Source organism: Anas platyrhynchos, chromosome 19 (assembly GCF_047663525.1).
Source record: "Anas platyrhynchos isolate ZD024472 breed Pekin duck chromosome 19, IASCAAS_PekinDuck_T2T, whole genome shotgun sequence".
Taxonomy (NCBI): domain Eukaryota; kingdom Metazoa; phylum Chordata; class Aves; order Anseriformes; family Anatidae; genus Anas; species Anas platyrhynchos.
The window spans coordinates 7,812,103-7,835,670 of record NC_092605.1 but is presented as its reverse complement, the minus strand read 5'-3'; the positions used below and the strand labels follow the sequence as shown (position 1 = coordinate 7,835,670).

The 23,568-nt window shown below is 51.7% G+C and overlaps 1 protein-coding gene across 1 annotated transcript in view; it reads right to left on the bottom strand.

Annotated features, from left to right (window-relative positions):
- The window catches only part of TNRC6C (trinucleotide repeat containing adaptor 6C), a 287,922-nt gene extending 265,413 nt beyond the window's left edge, over positions 1-22,509 (bottom strand). The window contains exons 1-2 of the mRNA XM_072025708.1: positions 22,405-22,509; positions 6,333-6,415 (exon numbers count right to left, since the gene is read on the bottom strand). The gene's annotated coding sequence lies outside the window, so the exon portion shown is untranslated. The remainder of the gene's footprint in view (positions 1-6,332; positions 6,416-22,404) is intronic.
- Positions 22,510-23,568: the final 1,059 nt, after the last annotated feature.

Sequence of the window (23,568 nt, the reverse complement as noted above, 5' to 3'; positions counted from 1 at the left end):
ACATCACTTCCCACTCCTCCTTGCACAAGAGCACACCCAGACACCCTGCAAAAACACCACGGGAGCGGGGAAAAAGGGAACCAACCCCTCGGGGTGGAGGGAGGCAGGTTGTTGGGTTCCCTTTTTATTTTTTGGGGCTCCGGTGTCATCTTGTTTTATTTTTTGCCATCGCAGCCTGCTGGCAGGAGGACTCGGTTGCCAGGGAAACTGCTGTGAAGGTGCACGGGGCTGCTGCCCGCAGCCAGGCGGGGAAACGCCTGCTGGCAGCAGGGAGCAGTGCCCGCAGCAAGGCTGCCCGCTGCCACTGCCCCCCTGGGCCACCAGCCCCATGCCCTGGTGGCAGCACCAAGCCACGGAGCTGCTCCTGCAGCACCCGGGTCAGGAGCTGAGGCTCCTGAACCAAGGCCACGAGGTTCAGAGAGCTCTCAGCAAGGACAGGGTGGCACGCTGCCTGAAGGAGGCTCTGTTTTGTTTTTTTTTTTTTCCCCCCCTAATATTTTATTTTTAAATGAGTGCCATTAGTGGAATAATGGTTAGCAATTTGCAATAATCAATTTGAAATCAGGGTTTGATTAGTTAATGCACTTTCTGTTGGTCTCTCCTCCTAATTTGATCAGGAGGGGAGGGGAGGGGAGAGGAGGGTTTGTGTCTGTGTTGCGGCTCTCCCAGCACCTGCAGGTGGCCCCACCAGGCTGCTGCTTCAGCTTTGCGTGAAGGGCTGCAGGCTCCAGAGCATGACCAGGAGCTGACCACCTCCAAAATTATCCGTAACATCATCCAAAAAACAAACCCTGGACAGGTAAAACCCTCTACTAACCGTCACACCTCATGGAATGTTTGGCTGTCCTGAAAGTCCTCCATTCAGCACCTACGTGTTAGTGCCAGCAGCCATCGACAGAGCAAGGAAGTTGGAGAAGCACTTGTGGGGTGAGGGAAAAGGAAACAATTTCTCTTGCATAGTATACTCAGGCTCCAAATAGCTCTTTATAAGCTGCATTTTCCCCACAAAACATGCCCAGCCTGCCAGAGGGACACAGGAGCCTCCAACCAGTGCCCTGGTAGGTAAGCAATCGCTCAGACCTGGCAGGCTGCTGGTGCAGACCTCGTTGTGTCTGTGCTGCTGTCTCCTCTCCAGGGCTCATCATCTCCTTCCCCTTACCCCAGACCAAGCTGGGCCTTAGCTCAGCTCCACGGCCCCAGTCCCAGCAGGATGACACCAACAGTGAGCACCCGACAGCCAATGCCCAGCCTCAGGGAAATCAAACCCAAAGCTACAAAATCCCACCGCTGACACCACGAGCCCCACAGCTACGGGGCCAGCTGAGGATACTGCGGTGCTATTTTCTCTTCCCATCACTCGTGCTGTCTCTTGTAATCTCACTTCTGCTCCCCTCTTTCCCTCCCTGCTCACACTACTCTCATTCCTCCTCCACCCACCTCTCCCCATCCCCAGATCTCCGCATTTAATGCTCCATTCCCGTCTCCTTGTTTATTCTCAGCACCATGCGCCAAAGACACGCCAGGCAGAAGGGCTGTGACACTCTCCTCTGCTGCCCTAAGCGAGCAAGCCCACATATGCTGCATTCCAGGGGAAGAAAAAACAACAAGTCCATTTTTTAAAAAGACTCCGTACATCCTGCCTGTCTGCAGAGCATCCTTGGGAGGAATCCGCATGGCTGTGATCGCCATTACCTGCTGCAGTAATTAGAAGCGGTATTTACAGCCATGATACCATTTTAATGCTGGTTTGCATCTGCTGTACTTCCACTTAGAGAGTAAATGTAGTGGGGAACATCTGTTTGCTGCTGCTGCCTGATGCGACATTCCCCGGCCAGCGATTTCGCCCTCGTTACAGTGGGCTTTAATTGTTCCAATTGCCGTCAGAGGGAGAGGTCCCTGCAGCAACAGGTACAAGTCCTGGCCCAGCTTTTCAAGCAGACATTACCTAACGCCGGTCATTTTCATTCCACTCTTCTAACAGAGGGGAGAGATGCCAGTCTGGACGCAGATGTTGCCTCCATTTTGTGGAGAAGCCATCATCAGCCAGCAGGAGAGGAAATCCAGCTGGGGAAAAGGGGCCACAGGCAAGAGCTTGTCCCAGCAGATAATGGAAAGGGAGAAATGAGGGCTCCTTGTGAAAAGGCAGCAGCCCTGAGGTCTCCAGACCCACAGGCAGCTCCCTGCCCCAGACACAGGGTGGTACCTGTGCACGGATCAGGCTGCTGGCCCACAAAGCAGCCTGGGATTGTGGCTGGCTGCCTTTGTTACGGCTCAGGTGATGCACAGCAAACCATGCTGCTTGGCCAGCATTTCCCTCTGGGAGCTCGTGTCCCCCAGCCAAGGGACTTCCAAGTACTTACACCTGAAGGGGGGAGGCTGCTGTGAAGTCTTAGGGTCACGCTGCACAACTGATCTTCTCTGAACCCCTGCAGGGCATTTGCCTTAGCCCTGAGCACTCCCCCCTGTGCTCAGCTGACAGGTTATTAAGCAAATTCTAGCTCGAACCAAGCTCCTGTCACCAAACTACACCTGAAAAACAACCCAGAGCTCTCTATATGGGCAAAGTCACGAGTCAACCTGCACATCCCAGGCCAGCTCTGCTCTCACCACCCTCTTTCCCAGCATCATTGATTAGCACAACCAGAACAGCACTGACTATGCTAAGAAAGCCATCCGCAGGGCCCTGGGTAAGCATCCTGCAGCCTAGCTGCTCCCTTCCCACTCTGCTTGTGCAAGGTGACCTCAAACCTCCTCTCCCAGCTAGTCCTGAAGTGCACTGCCAATTCCTCAGCAGCATTTGCTTTTCCACAAGCAAATCTTGTCTGCTGCTACTGCGTTACTCTAGAGCAGCGGGGCTTTAGAAACAGAAGATCTGTTCAGTTGGTGATTCCTGGACGCACAGGCATGTATTTAACTCAATTTCTCTTCTCTACCCACACGCCCAAGCCACCGGTACACGACCTCGGGCACGCTCAGCACTTGCCGCAAGAGGGCTCCTGCCGCTGCCACCTCCCAGCCGGCTCCTGCGAGTTGCCAAGAGGAGAGGTTTGGAGGAAACCTGAAGTGTTTGTGAAGTGCCATACCCAAACAGCTGTCCTGGATCTAGATCTGTGAGCTCCTTATTGTTGTGTTGAGTTTTTACCTGCTGGGAATGAGTCATTTCACAAGGTGTAAAGCGGGGAAATCACACGCAGAGCCCCCAGGGCTTGCACAAAGGAGCAGGCTGCCACAGCTCCTGCAGCAGAGGAGGGAAGTGGCTAACCCCTGGCCTACCAAGCTCCTGTGACAGGTTACCAGCAGGCTCAAGGTAAAACCAAGAAGTTCTGCTGCTCCTGCCCAGCCCTGCAGCCTCTCCCAGGAGCTGCAGGATGGCTGTGCCCTGCTGCTCATCCTCTCCTCTGCACCCACCAGAAAAGCATCCCCCAGCCTAGACACAGGACTTGTCTAGATTAGACAATATCATGAGTGCAGCCAAAAAGCATCTTAAATCACTGTGCTGACATAGATACAGACACGGCCCTACTCACCCTGCTTTTGGCTAGCACTGGTACGAGAGCACCTGCTCTTTGGCTTGCCCAGGGCAATCAGCGTTATGCCAGCAGAACAGAACTGAGCTTCTCACAGCACAGCTCAGCACACGGCCGAGAGCTGGGCAGCACTCCTGGCCCAAGGCTGCTCTCCCAGAGCAGGGTGCAGGCACAGAACAGTCAGCCCAGATCTCCGAGGTCAGGCTCAGGCAGCAGGAGCAGGACCAGCTGCTTTCCCAACACCTGCCCCAGCTGTGGGTCTGCTCCAGACGGGGCACCAGATGAGATGCTCAAGCATCAGAGCAGATGTGGGGAGACCTCCCTGCAGCTGCAGGGCTCACTTTGTGTAGCCACAGGGGTCTGCAGCCAGAGCCTTTCATTTTAATTCACTACCCCAACCCATCTTCCCTACTGAAACCCCACTGCTCCAGGTTGGTGCTGCCTCCTCGCTGAGCACACCTTCCTCAGCTCAGGGCTCTCAGAACTACACCCCAAATAGCTGTCAGTAACAGCAGCAGCTTGAGGCTGCACCGTGAAAGCCTCTCTGCTGTTTGAGGAGAGTGAGGGTTATGCATTTCCCCCCCATAAAGCCAACAGAAGGCTCTTAGTTTATTTAGGTCAATTAACTTCGGCTTTCAAATTAAGTTCTCATCTCATTTTACAGACAAGCTGTAAGCAAAGCAGAAAAAGGGTCAGCTGAGGAGAGCGCGGCCCAGGATTCCTAGACTGTTAAGTAATTTAAAACCAAAGGGTAAAAAGAAAATTGAGATCAGGGAAGAGCACGGACCACCTAACCACTCCTGCTTCACATTCATGTTCTTCCTCTGCTCTGGGCATCATCAAACTTACAGACCTGAAAGAGTAAAGAGGAGCTGATATAGAGAGCTGTGCAGAGGAAGCCATTTGTGGCACATCGTTTTTATTGGTCTCGCACACCCGAGAATGATGCTCCATATTCTTGAGTGCCATCTACTGGCATTTTTATCTCTCTGCTATATATTAAACCCAACCCCAGTGTTAAAAGAGCAGTCAGGTTGCAGTCAAGCACTTGGAAGCAGAAAAATGCCAGAGCCCGGACTGCACACACAGCACAAGCCCGGTCCCCTTGCATAAATGCATCAGAACACGCTCTGTAATGACGTGGTCAGGGAGCACTTTCTGCACGAAAAAGCCCCCTTTCATACACCAGATGGATCGTGCTCTCTTAATGAGCAGCTATTCAATATTTTTCTTTATCCTCATCATTCAATATGTAGCTCCATGTCCTGTGTATGGCATGCTATTGAAGTCCTGCTCTAAATAATGAGCTATTAATTTTCTCCTGGGCTTTCACAGCATTTATTATCATAGTATCTGAGTGCTTTGCAAACATTAATTTGCCTTACAACAGCCCTGCGAGGAATGGTGGAATTATCCCCGTACAGATGGGGGACTTGGGCACGGCCACAATAAAATCAGACGGGCACAGCATGCTGGGGTGCTGCGTTTGGGATGCGGGAAGGACTCATTTCTCAGAGCTTTGGGAACCAAAGCTTTCAGTGCATTCAGAGCACTGCTCTCACAGCCTCCACAGCCAGCTACGAGCCTGCAGCTTCCCCACTTGTGCCCAGTGCCACCTCCCACAGTGGCTGGGAACACAGCAGTGCTGGGGTTCATCTGAAAAGAAGCTTCTCTGCATCTGAGATCACATCTAGCAAGTCTGCTGCAAGCATCCAGGCTGCCCTAATGCCTGCAGAGACAGCCCCCAGGAGCGATGCCTCCTTCTGGGATGGTTTTCTCTCCCCACAGACTGCACAGACAGCTGAAATAATTGCCTCCATGGGACAAACCAGGGCAGTTAGTTACATACTTCCTATGGAACATCTTTGTCACAACAACCTGCCACAAAACACTTCTGAGCACACCTCTGGCAGGCTGCAGGATGGCAGCAGATGACCAGAAGCTGTGGCAGAAGTGTGCCAAAGGCAGAGAGACCAAGAGCATCACAAGAACGTAGAGGTCTGGCCATTGCTAAATAATAAATAGTCCCTGCTGATTCAACGGAGCCCAGCAACTCTCTGAAGCTTCAGAAGAAGGTAAAACAAGCCAGAGCACAGCCGGCAAGTCAGGGACAAGGACAGGGAAAGGATAAATCCCTTCTTGACACCTACTGCTGCCCACACAGTCCTGATGCCGGGCTGTAGTCCTGGCATCCACCCAGGAGAGGCTCACAGCCAGCAGCCGCCTCACATCACCACAGCCTTTTGGTAGGGGTAGCACTTTAATCCCTCTCCCAGGCTAGTGCATCATGCCAGCCCAGGGCTCTGCCAAATCAGACATTCATTCTGCCCTGACAGGGGAATTTTCCATCCCCCAGTCACTGTTCTCATTCTGCTCTTCACACCCAGCAGAACTGCAAGACCCTTTCAGGGTACAGAACTCATTTTTTGTTGTATTCAGAGAAGGCAGCACCACTCGTTTGCATCGTGACAATATTACATTTCCTCATTACTTTCCATCCTTTCCCATCCCTCACTCCTCTTAAGATCTTATTTGCATTTTTGATCAGACCCATACGCTGAGGAGATGCCTTCAGGGAGCTGGCTGTAACAGTGCCCAGGTCTTTTTCCTGGGCTGAATCAATTAATTCACACCTCTGGGAATACAACGAATTTTTTCCTGCGATGTGTACAATTATTCCCAGTTTTCATTGGTAAGAGAGGAGGAGAGAGGGGCTTTGAAATGCAAAGTCATATGTGCAAATCATCATCTCCAGCAGCGAAAGCTCTGCCCGTGTGCTGCTAACACAGGCGGGCAGCATCTTACCTGGGCAGGATGGGCCTCGGCCTCTTCTGCAGCAACCCGCCCGGCTCATCCTCGCACCAGGTCCCTGGCGGTCAGCGATGGCCCTGCCAGGATAGGTGGGGATGGCTCAGTTAAAGATTGAATCACCCTCTGCAACACCCCCTCACAGCAGCCCCGCTGCCCTCCCTGTTTCTAGTTTTTAAGCTTCCAGCTCAGAGCTGGAGCCTGCAGAGCTTAACCACAACCCCAGCACAGAGCACAACGGGGTAAAACCCAGCGCAGGGCTGCTGCCAGGCCTACAGAGCACATTTTGCTGACCTGAGGTTCCTCAGCCCAACTTCCTCCTGCGTTGCTACAACATTTCAGTCTGTTTAATCTGCTTTGGCTGCTCGGTGCCGGACAAACCCCGTCCCCCAGCAGCTACCTGCATGGAAGTGCTTTCATTTACCAAACACACATGGGCACAGCCGGGGACGCATTTTCTTTCTCACATGCTATTGAAATACTGCCTGAGAGGAGAGCAGGAAGAGCCTGGCGTGCTCCAGAACCTTCCTGGAGGTGGCACCAGAGCTGGTGCTCCCCTAGCAGGCCCCTCAGGGTGATTTTTACTAAGGGTTTCCCCAGGCCCTGCCCTGAAGCAGGCTGCTGCCACCACAAGCTCCGTGCCACCCTACATGCAGAGGATACATGGCTCAGGTGCTCATGGCCCCTTTTTCTCACATCCCCCCAGGCCCAGGAAGCCTTCAGCACCACACAGCCTGCAAGAGCAGCAGCAGCAGCACTGGGAGCAGCTGCTGAACCAGCACAGCCCATCAAAAACCAGTCCCACAAACCTCTGCCAAACTGGATTCCACAGGTCCCCAGCTGGTTTTGGCTCGGTGCTGCTGGCCTCGTCCTGCCGAGGGGATGTAAAGGTGCTGGGACCCAGCCAGCAGCACTGCGTGCCTCAGTTTCCCTCTCAATACACAGGAGGAGCTGCAGCCACCTCTCCGAGGGGCTGAGGCATCTCAGGTGCGACACGGGCTCCAGCCTCGAGTGCGGCAACTCAAAAATGAAGTTCCCTTCCTCGGACAAGCTTGGGGCACGCCACCTAGGTTGAACTCTACAGAAAATAGTTAATTAATCTCTCGTGCTGCGGCCTAATTCTCTTTTCAACATGTGGCTGTCACTTCCCTGTCATCACAGCTGATTTACAATGGGGTTTAATTAAATCCTCCGTACATTATTCAGTATTCTCTGAAGACAACACCAAAGCAGCCAAGGGTATTTAAAATGTCACCTGCTGAGACGTATCATCTCCTTCTAAATAAATATGACAGTGATCAAACTTTGGCTAATTACAGTGACTTCGTTATTTGTTTGTATGTTTTAATATTTAATTGCTTTCGTGTTCATCCAATTACAAAGCAACAGCAAATAGAAATTAACTTTTTATCAGCGTGTTCCCAGCCCGGCTAATCAGCACTTCAAAGGCCAGACACAATAGGAGGCCATCCAACCTGAGAGCGCTTTACAATATATTCTCTGCTGAATGGGCCGTTCTATTAAATTAAGGGAGAATTGTGTTTGTCAGTGTATTCCCAGCTCCCACCCGGATTCCCTTTATGTGGCCATTTACCGGCCTCCTTGTAGCATCCTTGCAGCAGGAGAGTAAATTGTTTGCATTGCTCCTGCCCTCCTGCAGACAGCACCTCGCTCTGCATCAGCTGCAGCACGGGGAAATCGCTTCCCTCTGGTAGCTTTGCCTTTCCACTGCAGAGGTGAGGCTGAGCTGCCAGCTCGTGCCCCAGGAACAGCACACGAGCAGCAAGCTGAGCACAGCCATGCCTTGAGAGCACGGGCACCCTCCCACAAAGCCCCCGGGCCAAAGTCACCTCTTGGCTTGAATGGGGACAGAAGCTCAACCTGACAACTTCTTCCCCCTAAGATTTCGAGGGCTGCTGGCACCAGCAGAACTGCAGCAGCTGGAGTGCCGGGGGGCAGAGGTCTGCAGTCCCGTTATATTCCTGCTCTGTCACGTGTGCCCATGGCAATCAGGCTCGGATTTGCAGTGGGTGCCATTGCATGGACTCTGGCTGGCTCCCTGGGAGGTCTGCATCCGTTTTAGCAGCTATCAACAGAGGGCAAAACGAGCAAAAAAAAAGAAAAGCTTGAGGGCACATGATCAATATAATCAGAATGATTTTTGCCAGTGCAACAATCTATCTGCATTGTCAGAAACGTGACGTGGAGAAGATGTTAAGCAAGCTGGCTTCCCTCCGCAAACCTGCCAGCAGAAGTGCATGACAAGTGCAGAGAAAGAGTGATTTAGAGTCAGAGAAAACAGGTAAATAGCACGTTTGCCAAACATCAGGGGAGAAATACAACCAGACTGGCACATGCATAAGGGACCCACATTAAAGAGAAGGGATCTGCGCTGTATTTGTCCTGCGCTGCCTTGCCGGTACTGCTGTACGAAGCCAAGCCTTTCAGCTACCACATCAAAAGCCTGGACAAGAGCTCAGGAACTGGGCCTCAAACAAGCATGGTTTTAGGAAGCACTCTGCATAATAACAATACTAACCAAGTGCCATCTCCTCATTTTAAAAACTCAAGCAAACAAATCTTCCCATACATAAAGCCAGGCCAAGATTAGAGGTTTTTCCCTTGGAAGCATCCACAAATTCTCACATTATCCCTCAGCCTCGCCGCCTTCTGGATTTCATAAGACGCCTTTTCATGTACACACAAAGAATAAAAACCACATTTACACAACTGAAGACGAGACCAATTTGTAGACTCCTTACCACACGTGCCAACGTTCCTTAAGCAAATTGCAGCCAAGTCCCGAGAAGTAAAAGTCTCAGAGTCAAGGGCAACTGCTGGGCCTGCACACAGTGCCAGGAGATGCTCCAGTGACTTCTTGTGCCTTGGCCTTACCTATTTCTGCAGCTCTACTGCAGCAGGAGCAGAGTTAAAAGAAAAACACAGACGACCTAGTTCTCTAGACCATGCTGCAGCAGCAAGAGCTCATCCTTGACCCTGGAGCACCAGGGGACCGACACCCAGAGAGGCACCACCTTTTTGAAAAGGCTGCTGTGACACAGCTTCACACAGAAATCCTGTATTTTTTTTAAATGGAAAAAGAAAAAAGTACTTTCAGATTATATTAAAAACACAACACAACCTCTTTTTCCCCACTGAGAAACAACTTTGTGGATAATTTTAGGCTTATCTCATAAAATATTAAATGAACAAAGAAATGTCTTGGAAATACTTTGATTTTATTGAAATAAAATATTTAATTTGACCCAAAACACTTTCAGATTTTTTTTTGATCTTTGAGACTAGATTCATTTGAGAAATCAAAGATTGCAGAGTTCTCCAGGCAAACAGATCTGATTTCTTCCCAGCATTAGCAAGGATGCATTCGCTGTACTGCCTTACTACTGCTTTTGTTTTCTTAAATTTTCTCCTGCAAAGTTATACCAGTCATTAAAGGCCACAGAAGAATCAGGCTCACACCAAGAAGGAAGCTGGAATAACTTTGATCGGTCCTTTGAAACAGCTGAGCAATCAGCACAGCAGAGGCAAGGCAGAGGTTTTGGAGGAAAAGCACTGAGAAAAAACACAGAAATATGCATAGGAAGAAAAACAGGCTTCCCACTTTGATGAAAAATCTGAGCATTCTGAAGTCTATGCACAAAGACTTCAGCAAAATGCGCTGCCAGTGACTGTGGTGTAAATGCCTGAAGTAACTAGGAAAATAAAACTAACATTCACACTTTTAAGGAAAAGGTACAGCATTGAAGAGGCTTTCAGGGTAGGGCATAACTGCATCATCTGAGCGTTCCCTAGGCTCCCAACCTTAGATGCTATCGCGCTGGGGAAACTTGGTGTGCTAGCTCTAAGGAACACCACGGAGCGCAGAGTGGAGTGGAGACACCACGGCTAGGCTCTGTAATCAGGTGGGGCCTCGATTGTTCTTGTGCACAAAGCTGCACTTTTTGCCACCCTAAGCCAAAGACCTGTCATGTTTTGACAAATGCTGTACCCTAGTGTACTTTTTGCTCATTATAATATCATTATAATACCAAAACACACCTCCATCCCAAAAGCTACCCGCCTCCAAGGTGCGAACGCCCCTCACTGAGCATGCGCTCTGAATTTCTCGGAGCCTATTACTTTAAACGGAGACGGGAAAACTTTACACCAATCATAACTAAGATATGCTTGACTAGAGCCACTCAAGCTCCACCTAAAAGATAGAAAATAATATAAATTGGCCCAAGAGAGAGGGGATGTTAGGGAAGATACCATCGTCAGGGGAGATACCATCCCGAGGACATACAACATCCTTAGGACCTCCTGACTCCTGGGATCAGTCGACGGGCTGAGCCTCTCTTACCCCCCCATTGGGACGCCTTTGGGTGAGATCTGAATATTTGCTTATAAATCTCTATAGAGTCTTTGATCCTTTTAACGCGTTTATTTCTAGGCTGCACACCTAGAACCCACACCTAGAACCCACACCTAGAACCCACACCTAGAACCCACACCTAGAACCCACACCTAGAACCCACACCTAGAACCCACACCTAGAACCCACACCTAGAACCCACACCTAGAACCCACACCTAGAACCCACACCTAGAACCCACACCTAGAACCCACACCTAGAACCCACACCTAGAACCCACACCTAGAACCCACACCTAGAACCCACACCTAGAACCCACACCTAGAACCCACACCTAGAACCCACACCTAGAACCCACACCTAGAACCCACACCTAGAACCCACACCTAGAACCCACACCTAGAACCCACACCTAGAACCCACACCTAGAACCCACACCTAGAACCCACACCTAGAACCCACACCTAGAACCCACACCTAGAACCCACACCTAGAACCCACACCTAGAACCCACACCTAGAACCCACACCTAGAACCCACACCTAGAACCCACACCTAGAACCCACACCTAGAACCCACACCTAGAACCCACACCTAGAACCCACACCTAGAACCCACACCTAGAACCCACACCTAGAACCCACACCTAGAACCCACACCTAGAACCCACACCTAGAACCCACACCTAGAACCCACACCTAGAACCCACACCTAGAACCCACACCTAGAACCCACACCTAGAACCCACACCTAGAACCCACACCTAGAACCCACACCTAGAACCCACACCTAGAACCCACACCTAGAACCCACACCTAGAACCCACACCTAGAACCCACACCTAGAACCCACACCTAGAACCCACACCTAGAACCCACACCTAGAACCCACACCTAGAACCCACACCTAGAACCCACACCTAGAACCCACACCTAGAACCCACACCTAGAACCCACACCTAGAACCCCTGTAACACCTGTGTATTTCATGCATACTAGCTTGCTTTTGCAGATAGTCACTATCACCGGCAATCCAAAAGAACCTGATTATCTGTTGCTGTAATAAACCATACTTGATTGCATTGTGATAGCTCTCATTAATGCAACTAGGGTGAGGGTGGTTATCCGTGATAGTTCAGTGTTCTGAATCTAACCAGACCCCCAGACGGTTAATGCATTGTTGGTGAATGTCTGAGCGGACCCCCAGGTGGTTATTACGTTTTTGGTGAATGTCTGAGCGGACCCCCAGGTGGTTAATACGTTTTTGGTGAATGTCTGAGCGGACCCCCAGTTTTGGTGAATGTCCGACTGGTTCAGTACTCTGAATCCAACCGGGCCCGTAACGGTTAATCAGCTACACCCCTTTAACGCGACAGTGACATGAGAAGGGGCAGCAAAGGAAAAATAAACTTCCAGCCAGAAAGACATTTGGCATCACAGGAAAGTCACATTTTTCTCAAAAGCAAGAGGATGGGAAAAACTGGTCAACGTGCTTCAAAATGCTTCATTCCAGACAAACGCTTGAGATACAGACCCTTCAATAAGGAAGCTAAAGAGAGGAAAATATCCTGTTTTTCCTGGCCAGTACTGACAGGCTGCTCCCTGCCCAGCAGCCGTCACTGGGAAGCCACGGGGAAGCTACAAAGCGCTGCTCTGGTCCTGCAGGAGCGATGGGGACCGAGGCTTCAAAGCACTGCAGTGGCCCTACCTGATACTGCCCTGGGGTTGCTACATAAAAAAGCACACAGCCACTCGTCCCTAGCAAAATCCTGTTTTGAATCAGTTTGGTATCTTTTGACAGAAGGAAAAAAACTGCCGGAGAAAGCTCTGAAGTCATCAGGATATCATCTTCTGACACGCAATCCCCCCAGCTTGGAGGGAATTTGTATCCCCAGGCCCCAGCGAACTGCAATTGTACAACACCAACCGAAACACAAAACCCCAGGCTCAGCTACCAAACCCAGCCTGGACCAAATCAAAGGTTTCAGCTGGCACAGCCTGTTCCCTTTGTGACTCACTGGAACTTGGAGTTATGATTTACCACCCTCATCTGGGCCAAGAACAGTACTGATATTATTATTATTACTGTAGCTAAGCCTTGAATGTTTTCCAGGCTGGCAAAGCTATCCACCACTCAGTTTTACTGCTTAGTTTCTGCATTTTTCAGCTCTAATAGATGGGGTGACGGAGCCTAGGGCATATAACCAGATTTCTGAAGCTGTCATGTCATCAAAACTCCAGAAATAACACCACACACATGCTGGGGATAGCATGAGAACCAGGCCTTCCTCTTGGCTTCCCATTTCTCTGCTCCTTGGCTTTTACTGCAGAGATGGTAATATCTAAATCGAAGATTTCACATGAAAGTCCTAGATCCAGACTCAGAAGACCACAGAAGAATCTCAGCTTACACCCACTAAGAATCGAGCTCCTGACCTTCAAGGCTACAGAGAGAGGTAACACTGGAAGCTTCAAATTCAGGAGGAAAAATGTAGGATGGTCAAAAAAGATCCATCGGGAACAAATACAACACCTGCAGTGGTTTTGGTCAGCACCCCCTGCTCAGCGCAGGTGTCCCCAAAAGGCCAGGACACCACACACACAACCAGGAGCCCAAGTGGGACCGGGGCCTGAGCAGCAACCTGAAACTTGGTGGTGCTGCCCCTGCTCCGTCCCCGTGTCTGAGGGGGGCGATGGCAGCTCTGAAGGCTGCGGGGTGAGGTCTCTGTCCAGGCTGAGGGACCCAAATCGCCAGGATCCCATCTCCCAGCGGGCATGGAGCTGCTCCGGTGCCTCCACAGCCCAACCCAACTGATCTCCTAGGACAAGCTGAGCTTTGATATGAGGCCAACAGGGGCATGGTGGATCTCCATGCACAGCATCAAGATCCACATTGTCAGCAAGCCAACACGAAGGCCAGACCCTGGGAGGCAGCGAGCAGCCTCAGAACCAGCCGAGCACAAGCTGAAGCTCTGAGGAGCCCCAGAGGCAGCAGGGCAGGGACCGGCACCCTCCAGCTCCACATTTCAGCACTGCCCTGCCCCAACCCACAGCTTTTTCTTCTGAAAAAGCTCCCAGGAAAACCAGGCAAAGTCGCAGAGAGGAGCAGATCGCCTCCCAGCACACAGAAGGAAATCAAAGCCAGCAGTTTGCATACAAGCCTTGCATTTGCAATTCGGAGCCTCTAATAGGAAATGGCTCCCAACTGGGGGAGGGGCAGGCAGGAAATATTACAGCAATGTTTTGTTGCACTAATTACCAATAATGGCACATACCATGGTACCGACTACAGCCAATTCATTTTGAAAGCTATATAATAATGTTTAGGATCAGGAATTAATTTTTATAGCCACTGGAGCAGATTTACTCGTACTGTAATGCAGATTTATTACAAATTAAATTTCCCAACTCCAGAGGTTGACTTGGAGAGGCTCAGCAGGACTCGAGGTGAGACACCCTGATGTCAGGGGGAGCCTCAGCAGCTCCAGGTCTCAGTGCCCCTTAGCACAAATGTTTCCATGTGCCCATCTGTGCTGTCCAACCTGGCCCCGCAGCACCAACACGAGCAGGACCACACTGGGTGGCCTTTCTCCAGGCAACTGAAGGTGAAAGCCTGGTTCTTACTGTTGTAGGGCTTTAAAAGGTAAAATTGCAGCACTACAGGCTTCCTGCGTAAGGAGAGCTCCATAAAAAATTCATAAAGTGAAAACTTTGAAGCATAGCCAAGAAGATGCAGTCATTAATTTGCAGAAGCATCTATGGTGTCAGGTGGTGACGAGGAAGTGGTTCAGGACGTCTTCTGCTTGGGAGAGCACTGCTGGAGCGGGACGGATGTGCACAGAGCTCCAGGCACAGAGCTGGGCCTGAACAAGGCAAGCCCAGCCTGCCCAGGGCTCCTAGCGCCATCCCAATGGGGACAAAGCATCACTGCTTCCAGTAGTGCCAGAACCCAACCCTAAACCCAGCTGAATTGTTTGTGTATTATCTTCACACCCCCACAACGGGCACCCACCAGGATGCCGGTCAGGGTGCTGACCTGGGCAGCACCTAGCTCCCACTAGTTTATAACTCGGGAAAGAGGTCCCAGCCCGCCAGCCCAGCACTTGGCAGTGCCTGAAATAGAAAATCCCATTCAGCCTAAGCTTTGCATGAGCTCCTGCAACAGCACAGCCGCCAAGAAGGGCAGGAGGGGGCTTGCAGCAGGGTTTAAGCATCAGCTCTGCACTGTCTGATCGGTGGAGGCACCAAACAAAAACCCACTCAGATTCCTTCGGAGGCAGAGCGACCGAGCTGGAGCTGCTCCAAGCCCTCTCCTGGCTCGGAGAGGCTCCCGGCCACAGCCCCATGTCCCAGCCCGGCCCCCTCCTGGCCCCAGCGTTGCAGAGGATTGGAACAAGCCTGTTCTCACGTTGGGTTTTAATGACAGTCACAGATCCCGCCGCATTAAGCCTCATCCTGGGAGAGGGATGCGGAGGGAGGAGAGTCATTAGCTTATCCCTGACGCCCTGCAAGGAAGAGGAGGAGGAGGAGGAGGGGTTTCCTATGCTAATGCTGCGCAGGCTGAGCTCCCACCGATGCTTTCCTGTGCTCCAGAATAAATGAGACTTTCCTAATTCTTTCCCCACTGCAAATAAACAGACGGGGAGCCTGCACCATGCGGCTTGTACTGCCCTATTCATCACAGCATCCCGACTGTAGGTAGCGGTGATTACAGCTAATTATTGGCAATTACCACCGCTGAGCTGGTAGGTGTGTTTCCCCAATAACTTTCAGCAGTTCCCAAACCTCTTTGAGGGCTTCTCCATGCTGGAAGGAGGAAGGAAACTGCTCTCCCCTCTGCTTGGCAGCCAGACCCCCCTCCCAAAGCCTCTCATCATCAGGCATCACGGCGCGATCATTAAAAAAAGAACAGGAAAAAAAAAAACAACCCCGTAAGCCCCCAGCACCAGCGACGCACCGACAGGTTGACGGGGAACCTTTCTGCTTGGAATGACTCTTTCTGCCTTTTGCTCCTCAAAAGCTCCGGCAATCGAGCCCGGATCCCCTTGCCCCTCCTCAAGCATCTAATTCAATCCATACACAAAAAAAACCCACACCACAGAAAAGCGCATGTACAGTCGGCGCCTTTCCCGCATATAAAGTACCACGGCAGCGGGTGAGGGATGGACCCTTTGAGAAATTCGTATGCCAGCCTTCCCACTATAGTAATTTCATTCTGTCTTTGTAATTGTCTGATATTACATTGTTCCCTGCCGGAAGATTAATTAGCTAGTCTTACCCTCCAACATACCATCCCTCTGCAACCCTCAAGGAAGCTGGAGTGGTGCCAAGTCGCGCGGATTTGCTATTCTGGCTGGCAGCTGCTACTGTCGCTGCAAAAAAGCCTCCTTTTGTCCCCGAGCAGCAGTTGCTGTGCCAACTGACCCCCGCGGCCCCGGCCCGCCCGAAGCCACCGCCAAGGAGGTGGCCAAGGTTCAACGCCGCGGGCTGGGGGTGGGAAAAAAGGGCGGAGGGGGGAGAGAAGAGGAACGGGAAGGGGGAGAAAAAAAATGAGAAAACGCAAAATAACAAAACAACACACCCAACCCTGACCACCCCCCCACGCCCCAACCCTCCGCCTGGCATAATTACTCACGCTCGTTAAGCATGGCTGCATTGCGTATGCAAGTCACGCGGCACGGGCGCGCGTCGGGCTGCCGGAGCGGCGATGCCGCGGTCCCGTCTGGCGGTGGGCAGGGCGCCGTGGCACCCCGCAGCAGTGTGCGCCCTCGGGGGGGGACACCCGGCACCCTGTGCCCCCGGGGAGGGGGACACACGGCACCCCAAAGCTCTGGCACCGAGCCCGGCCCAGCGTCGCGGTGGGTTTGCAGCTTTTGTTCCCCCTCTGCCTTCACTCCCCGGGCACGGGTTGGGGAGTTCGGGCTTATGGTGCCCGGTGGATGGGATTTGTATGGGTATCTGTTCAAAAATGGGGGGAAACCCTAAAAAATAAGGTGTCCCTCTAACATCTAACACTGCAAAGCGATGCTGACAAGCATGTCGGCTGCCGTTCCAGACTGCTCCAGAAGTGGTATTTGTTCTGTGCTCCACAGAGCGCACTCAGCCCCGTGTGCGCCTCCTGAAAGCACCACAGCAGCTCATATTGCCAGATTGCTGCCTGGTTCGCCCCAGCCGTGCTGTGCAGCTGCCCTCACTGGCTTTGCGGCCATCAAGGCCATGTGGCAAGGTCGGAAAGAGGCACCAGGAGCGCCTACAGCTCATGGTTAAGGGAAAGAAATAAAGGGAAGGGCAGCCCGGCAGTGGCAGCTACGAGCAGAGAAGGTTGGACCGGATCCTTCACACCCCGGCACGCAGCCTGCCCATCCCCTGCACCAACACCCCAAGGGCAACCCCACAGTGGCAGCACCTTGTGCTCTGCTTCCCTTCCATCACCACACAAAAATGACCAATTTGGGATGTTTTTATCTCGGGCAGCCAGAGATCACCTTTCCCCAAACACTCACAGACCAGCCCCACAGGGACAGGGGCACATCTCAGCACAAGCTCTCCACCCGTGTGCACGAAACCAGTTTGAAACTGGGTATTACGGGGCTGTAGAAAACAACCCCACACCATCCCAGAGGCTAATTAAGCTCCTTGACGAGGCCAGCAGCTCTGGACCACCTCAGCGCCCGCCTGCACCGACAGCCCCCCTCCCCGGGTGCTACGGAAACAGGAATTAAGCGGTGATGAATGCGGCGTTAATTAATTAAGAGAAGACACGCACGAAGGGGGGGGCGGGAGGCGGGGGTCCTGGTGCTGCAGGCATCACCCGAGGAGGGGCCGCCACACGTTTGTTCCTCGCCAGAAGGCACCGCGGCGCCCAGCCGTCCGCCGGGACGCAGGGAGCAGGAGCAGCGCCCGCGGCTCCACGCCGCCATCTTCTCTCGCCACACAGGCCGAACACCACATGGACTCTGCACAGCCCAAAATGGCCGCTCGGGAGGGGTTAGTGGCGGAGCTCGGAGTGGGTGATGCCAGGGGACCGGAACATTCTGCTTTGTGTGTGGAGGTTGTTGGCAGATAATTAGTTAAAAATGTGAAGCTTCTGAAGGAAAGGCAGCAAAGGGCGCTGCTGAGGTTTGGTTTGCATTCTGCACCCCCGTTCACCACACAGCAGCCGGAGAAAAAGGACCTGGTCATTGTTACAGACAGCTGGGTCTCGGAAAAGGGGAAAAAATGGTTAAAACCCACAAATGACAGTGGTGGTCAGTGCTATTTGTCACACGCAGCCTCCACACGAGGCTATCAGGTCACACACTGGCTACAGCACCCCCACGCAGCTCAGAGATGAGCTCTGGGTCCATGCTCAGCAGTCCCAGTTGGCCAGACCCTGACCTGGGACATGATCTCGGTGGGGATCCCGATTTGCCAGGCCTTGCTCGGGTGGCAGCAGAGCCCACGTGTGATGGGGAGCACTCAGTGCCACGGCTGTCCCCACCGCAGGCCAGTCCCAAATCCCCTGCACCAGAGATGCTCCGGGCATCACCAGGGCACCCTGCCAGGTATCTGGGAGCTGACTGCTTTCTTCCTCCTCCCATTTTACACACCTGGGGCTGTGACCTAAAGGTATGGCTGTGCCTAAAGCCACTCCATGGATTCATCACTGGTTTTGGCACACGGCCTCCAAGTGTCCCTGGCCCCAGCTATGCCATGCTGGTGTTCAGCTTCACCTCCCACTGGGCTTTGCTCAGAGCTTCTCCTCCATACAGACTTCACCTGAGGGAGCTTAGTCCTGAGCCCAGCAGGGTCTCAGGGGTGACTTATGGGTTTATAGGACCCCCATTAAATACTGGGCTGCACACACAGGACCTCAAGCTGTTTCTCCAACCCAGAGTCTACATTGCAGAATCCAGTCCTACATCACTTTCACACGCCAGCTTTTTGGGATTCTCCAGAGACATAACTTCCCTGTGCATTTCCTAATATGCCAGCGAAAACCTTCCAACTCCCACCAACCTTCCCTATGCCATGGTTTTAAAGCCACTTTTTCCTGTTATAGAAATAACCCCACCAGGGCACTGCTGCACCAGCAACCTGGTTGCTACTCCTCCTCCTGACTCTCACCCAGAGCATGTTATTTATGTAACATCTTTTAACACTGACATTTTCAGCACACTTTTTCTTTAACCACTTGCATTTAAAGTAAAAATGCCAACTTATGAGTGACTGCCCTCATTACAGTTCCAGTCCTCCAGCTAATTAATGCCTGTTAGCTTTGGCTTATACACCAGGATGCCTAATTCCAAAATACACAAGACTGCCAAGTTACTTTGCAAACAAATGCTTGCCTTGAAGAAAGAACCCAGCATTACTCAACTCGCTTCTGTGACCTTAAAATAACCCTTACTTGCAAGGTGTCTTAGTCTGCAGAGAAGGAAAGCTACAGCTTGTCCTCCTCAAAAGGAGATTGTTAGCAAATGAAAGATAAAACGAGGAGGAAAGCAAAGAGAAAGACAGATCTCCAGAAGAAAGAGAAACAGCCAGAAATCCCAGGACTGCTTATTTAGCAAGGTCACAAAGGGGACTAAGGGTGCTCAAAAGAAACAGCAGGATACGAAGGTGGGAGCAGTCCTGACAGCACCAGCACATCTGAAGGCAGCAGGTTTAAAACTGATTAAAAAAGGAAAAGCCTTATGCAAACTTAATGCATAATTAACCTGACACACACACTCACAGAAGATATTATTGAGGTCATGAGAGCATTAGAGCCACAAAAACAACTCCATAGTTATATGAAGAATGAGAACATCCACTGTTAAATTATTTGAATACTCATCTAATGAAAAGGATAAAACCTGCTGCATCCTAACCAGGACAAGGCTCCTCTCCAGGAGGATTATAGATTTCTTACATCTTCCACCACAGCATCTGATGGTCAGAAAGGAGAACATGGGCTGGATGAGCCCCTCTCTAAGACTCTGTCCAGGTCAGATCTCTAGTAGAGCCTATAGGAGTAACTTTACTGCTTCAGCAAGGGCATGAAGTGGGAGACTAATCATCCTCACTGCCTTTGTTATGAGCTGAGGACCAGCCCTTCCAGGCAACAATTCATCTCACCCCAGGTGAATTGTCCTTGTAAGGTGCCAGTCCCAGTGTGTACTGACCCCACAAACTGCTCCTGGTGGCATGCATGGATGGGACACACCTCAGGGTACTCCAGGCTGGGACACAAAGCCACACAGCTCAATGAAATCAATGGGCTGTAGAGTTTGGGGTATTTTAAAGCCTTCACAAGTCCATGTAAAGATGCACAGAAGTCTCATCTGCTCTTACACACCTCCCAAACCCCTGCAGCTTCTTCTGCCCCTTCCTTTAACACCACCCTCAAGGCCTCAGAATGCAAGCACCCTTCAGACCCACCCAGCCCTCCGGGCTGGCATTTGGGATCCCAAGGCCCCAGAGATCTTCCTGATGCCAATTAAAAAGAAAAGCCTCCTGTTAGCCAACATCTGCAAGTGAAACACCCGCAGGCCTTGCCCTTCTCTCAGCTCCTGGCTGGCTTACAACCAGAGCAGCTGTTTCACATTCCCCAGTTTTAAAACCTCATGCTAAATCAGTGTCTCTCTTGCCAGAAATCCAGCAAGAGACAGACTTTGTGAAACATTTCTGAGACAAGAGCTGCCTCTCCCTAGATCTCTCTCAGGGGGATCATGACCCAAATGCCTGAGGCTCCCTTGGGAGAAAGCCAAGGACAGTCTCTGGTGGTCCCCAAAACCCAGTTCTGCTCGCACTGCACCCTGACACCTCAGGGCCCACCCTCCCAACCACCCCAACACCTCAGGGGTGGTGATGGACTCACCAAGGCTGAGCTCTCATGTCCTGCCTGCCCCCAGGCCACAGCTCTGGTATTTCCCCTGCACACAGGCCTGAGGCACTGCCAGCAGCCCTGAGGGGCCCAGCGGGGCAGTGCCAGGCTCTGCCTTGCTGCTCCAAGCACTCTGAAAACAAATAGTGTTTCCAAATACTTCATTTTACAGCTAATTTGATGGTATTTTGCTATTATAAGCTTGGGATACTGGTTACTTGCAGAAACAAATAGCTTTGGGGGGCCTAGGCTCCACCCTCCCAAGGAGGGAGGCGGCCTCCCTGACTCTCCTCAAAGGCCCCAGGGCAGGAATATTTCAGCTATTGGTGTGCCTGAACCCCAGCTCCCACAGTAAGGCAAGCATGTAGGCAGTACTTATTACATATTATATAATATTATATATTACAGCCTTTTACATTTAAAGAAGTAGGGAGGCAGCTGTCATTCATGTAGCATGGAAGAGCCCAGAAACAAACGCAACATCCGATGTTGGTCCATGTTACTGAAAGGAAAAACTGCTGGTGGTAGTTGGAGCCATGACTAAATGCCAGTGACTGCCTGTATCGACAGCAGATCATTTGTGCTAAGTAACCCTGTAACACCAGCCCTACACCAAACTTCCTTCCAGTGCCAGCTCAGCACAGAAAACTCACAGCACATGGCTGCTAATCTTCCACAGGCATTTTACTACTGACTTTTGGCAAACTCCCCTGCTCAGTGCACCTTCCCTGGCTGTACCCCTTATCCAGCCATACAGCCAAGCATCCAGCAGGGAATGGGAAGGAGAACACAGCCAGGCTCTCTGTGCATCCAAGCATCACTAACACAGCCTCCCATCAAACCGGGATCTGCCAACACGACGCTCCTTGCCCCCTCATCAGAGGGACTTGAACTCACCAACATCAAGGTCCCTTTCCTGACTTGCTCGCAAGAGCCAGGAGGAAGCCGCAGATATACTGTGAGCACTTAGGAGGAAAAACATTACAGCATCTAAAGGCACTTTAAATGATTTAGATACAAACTTGCCTGTAATAAGACATCTATTTTGGTTAATCTCTTAGTTGCAAATCTTGAAACTCTTGAACCTGCCTCAGGCTACTGTCAGCAGCACTTCATTTAACACTGCTTATTGGGAATAACTGCTATTTCCCACTGTAACCTCCAAACCTCTTAAAGTCTTATTGCTTTGCCCAAATATACTTGCCTTGAGGATACAGCGGGTTTTTCTCACTAAGAACTGTTAAGATGATTTGAACACGCTGAATCAGAAGAGACCGTTTCCCAGGCAAAGCAGCCAAGGCTCAGAACACCTTTCCTACGACATTTAGGGAGCAATGCTTCTTTGAGTGCTTGCTGAGGTTACGAAGCTGAGTGTCTGCAGTTTGATCACTCATCACAAGCACAGGATCACAGGAGACAGGCACATGTTTGATGACAGCTCCCTGCCCTCTCCATCCCACCCAAAGCACATTGTGGAGGCACAGGGGCGCTCAGTGCCACCAGCTGGTGGAGACAGCCACGTTCCTGCAGAGGATGCGGTGCTGCTCCCCTCCACCAGCCCTACTGCTCACCTGGCCCAGCTTGGATCTGCTCAGCAGGCTTAGTTTAAACACTTATTTCTTCTTCTCCCCAAATATCCCACTTTATATGATCAGAACTGTCCTGGTTTCAGTTAGGACAGAGTTAATTTTCTTCCTCATAGCTGGTAGCAAACACCCCAGATCATTTAACTCCTTCTCAGGGTAAAGCACATGCAGCAAGACGCCAGCACAGCCCCAGCCTTGGCACAAAGCTGGCCCACGAGGGGGAAAGTTACCCTCGCATTTAAACCAAACAGACTGAGCTCACCTCACCACGTACAGCAGTTCCCAAACACAGCTCCGGATCCCTCAGGTGTTGCCAGCAGGACCCAGACGTGCAGCCTGGCTCAGCACCACTCTGCTTCACCTCCCACCCAGCACTTCTAAGAGCAAACAGCTGCTGCTTTTAAGCCCTCTGGGGAGTTTAGGAGTGGAGCACCTGCACCAGCAGCTGATAGCACTTACTGCTCCTCACTGAAGCTCATTTTGCAGCAGGAGGGGGCACAACTGTGCAGCCACTCACCGGGGCACCTCCAGCTCCCCTGGTCTCGCATGGTGACAGCAGGACATGGGCAGGTGACACTTGCTGCAGCACCCAGCACCTCAGTGCCCAGCAAGCAGCAGGAGCAGGAGAGCATCGTGGTGGCCCTGCAGGTGCAGGAGGCTCGGAGGATTTGTCCCCACACCCCTCGCTGTTGCACAAACCTTGTCTGTGTGCTGTCTCTCCAGCAACGCTTGCATGACCCAAAGCACTTTATGACATCTCAGCGGCGCTCATCCCACCAAAGGTCATGGCGCAGATACTCCACAGCTGACATTCGTGCTCCGACACACTAGCTTAGCTGATGATAGGGAAAAACAAACTAACAAACTGTTTTAATCAGCTCTCTCCTGCAGCGAGGAGCACAAAGCGTGTGCTGCACCCTGCTAAAAATAGAAGAGAAGCCGCACTGGGGCAGGTTGGTGGCAGGACCAGAGCCCCCAGAGCAGTGGGACGTGGGGCAGCACCTGCCCTCTGCTCCTGCGCTGCAGAAGTGCTCAGAAAATGCACAGAGCATCCATCACCCGTCCCACATGTGATGGGGAAAGGAGCAGAGGAGATGTGCTTAAATAAAATGCTCATGCAGCTCCTCCTGCTCTCCAACTGCAGCCCCCTTGCTGGGAATGCTCCCCAGCACCCCTCACCCATGAGTGGGTGCCCCTGGGCAGCCCTGCTCAGCGTCCTTAAGGCGTCAGAGCAGGGAGGAACACCACCAGCGATGCCAGTTCCACCTCCTTCCCAGTGCTCCGCACCTTCATCCATCAGATGGCTTTCTCCTCTGCTAGCTGAGCTCCTTTCCCTTTTGGGGAGCTTCAGGAGTCATTTGCAGACATCTCAGCTTTCTCAGTGATTCTTTTCCTTATTAAATATTGCTAATGGAAGGTTTTTAGA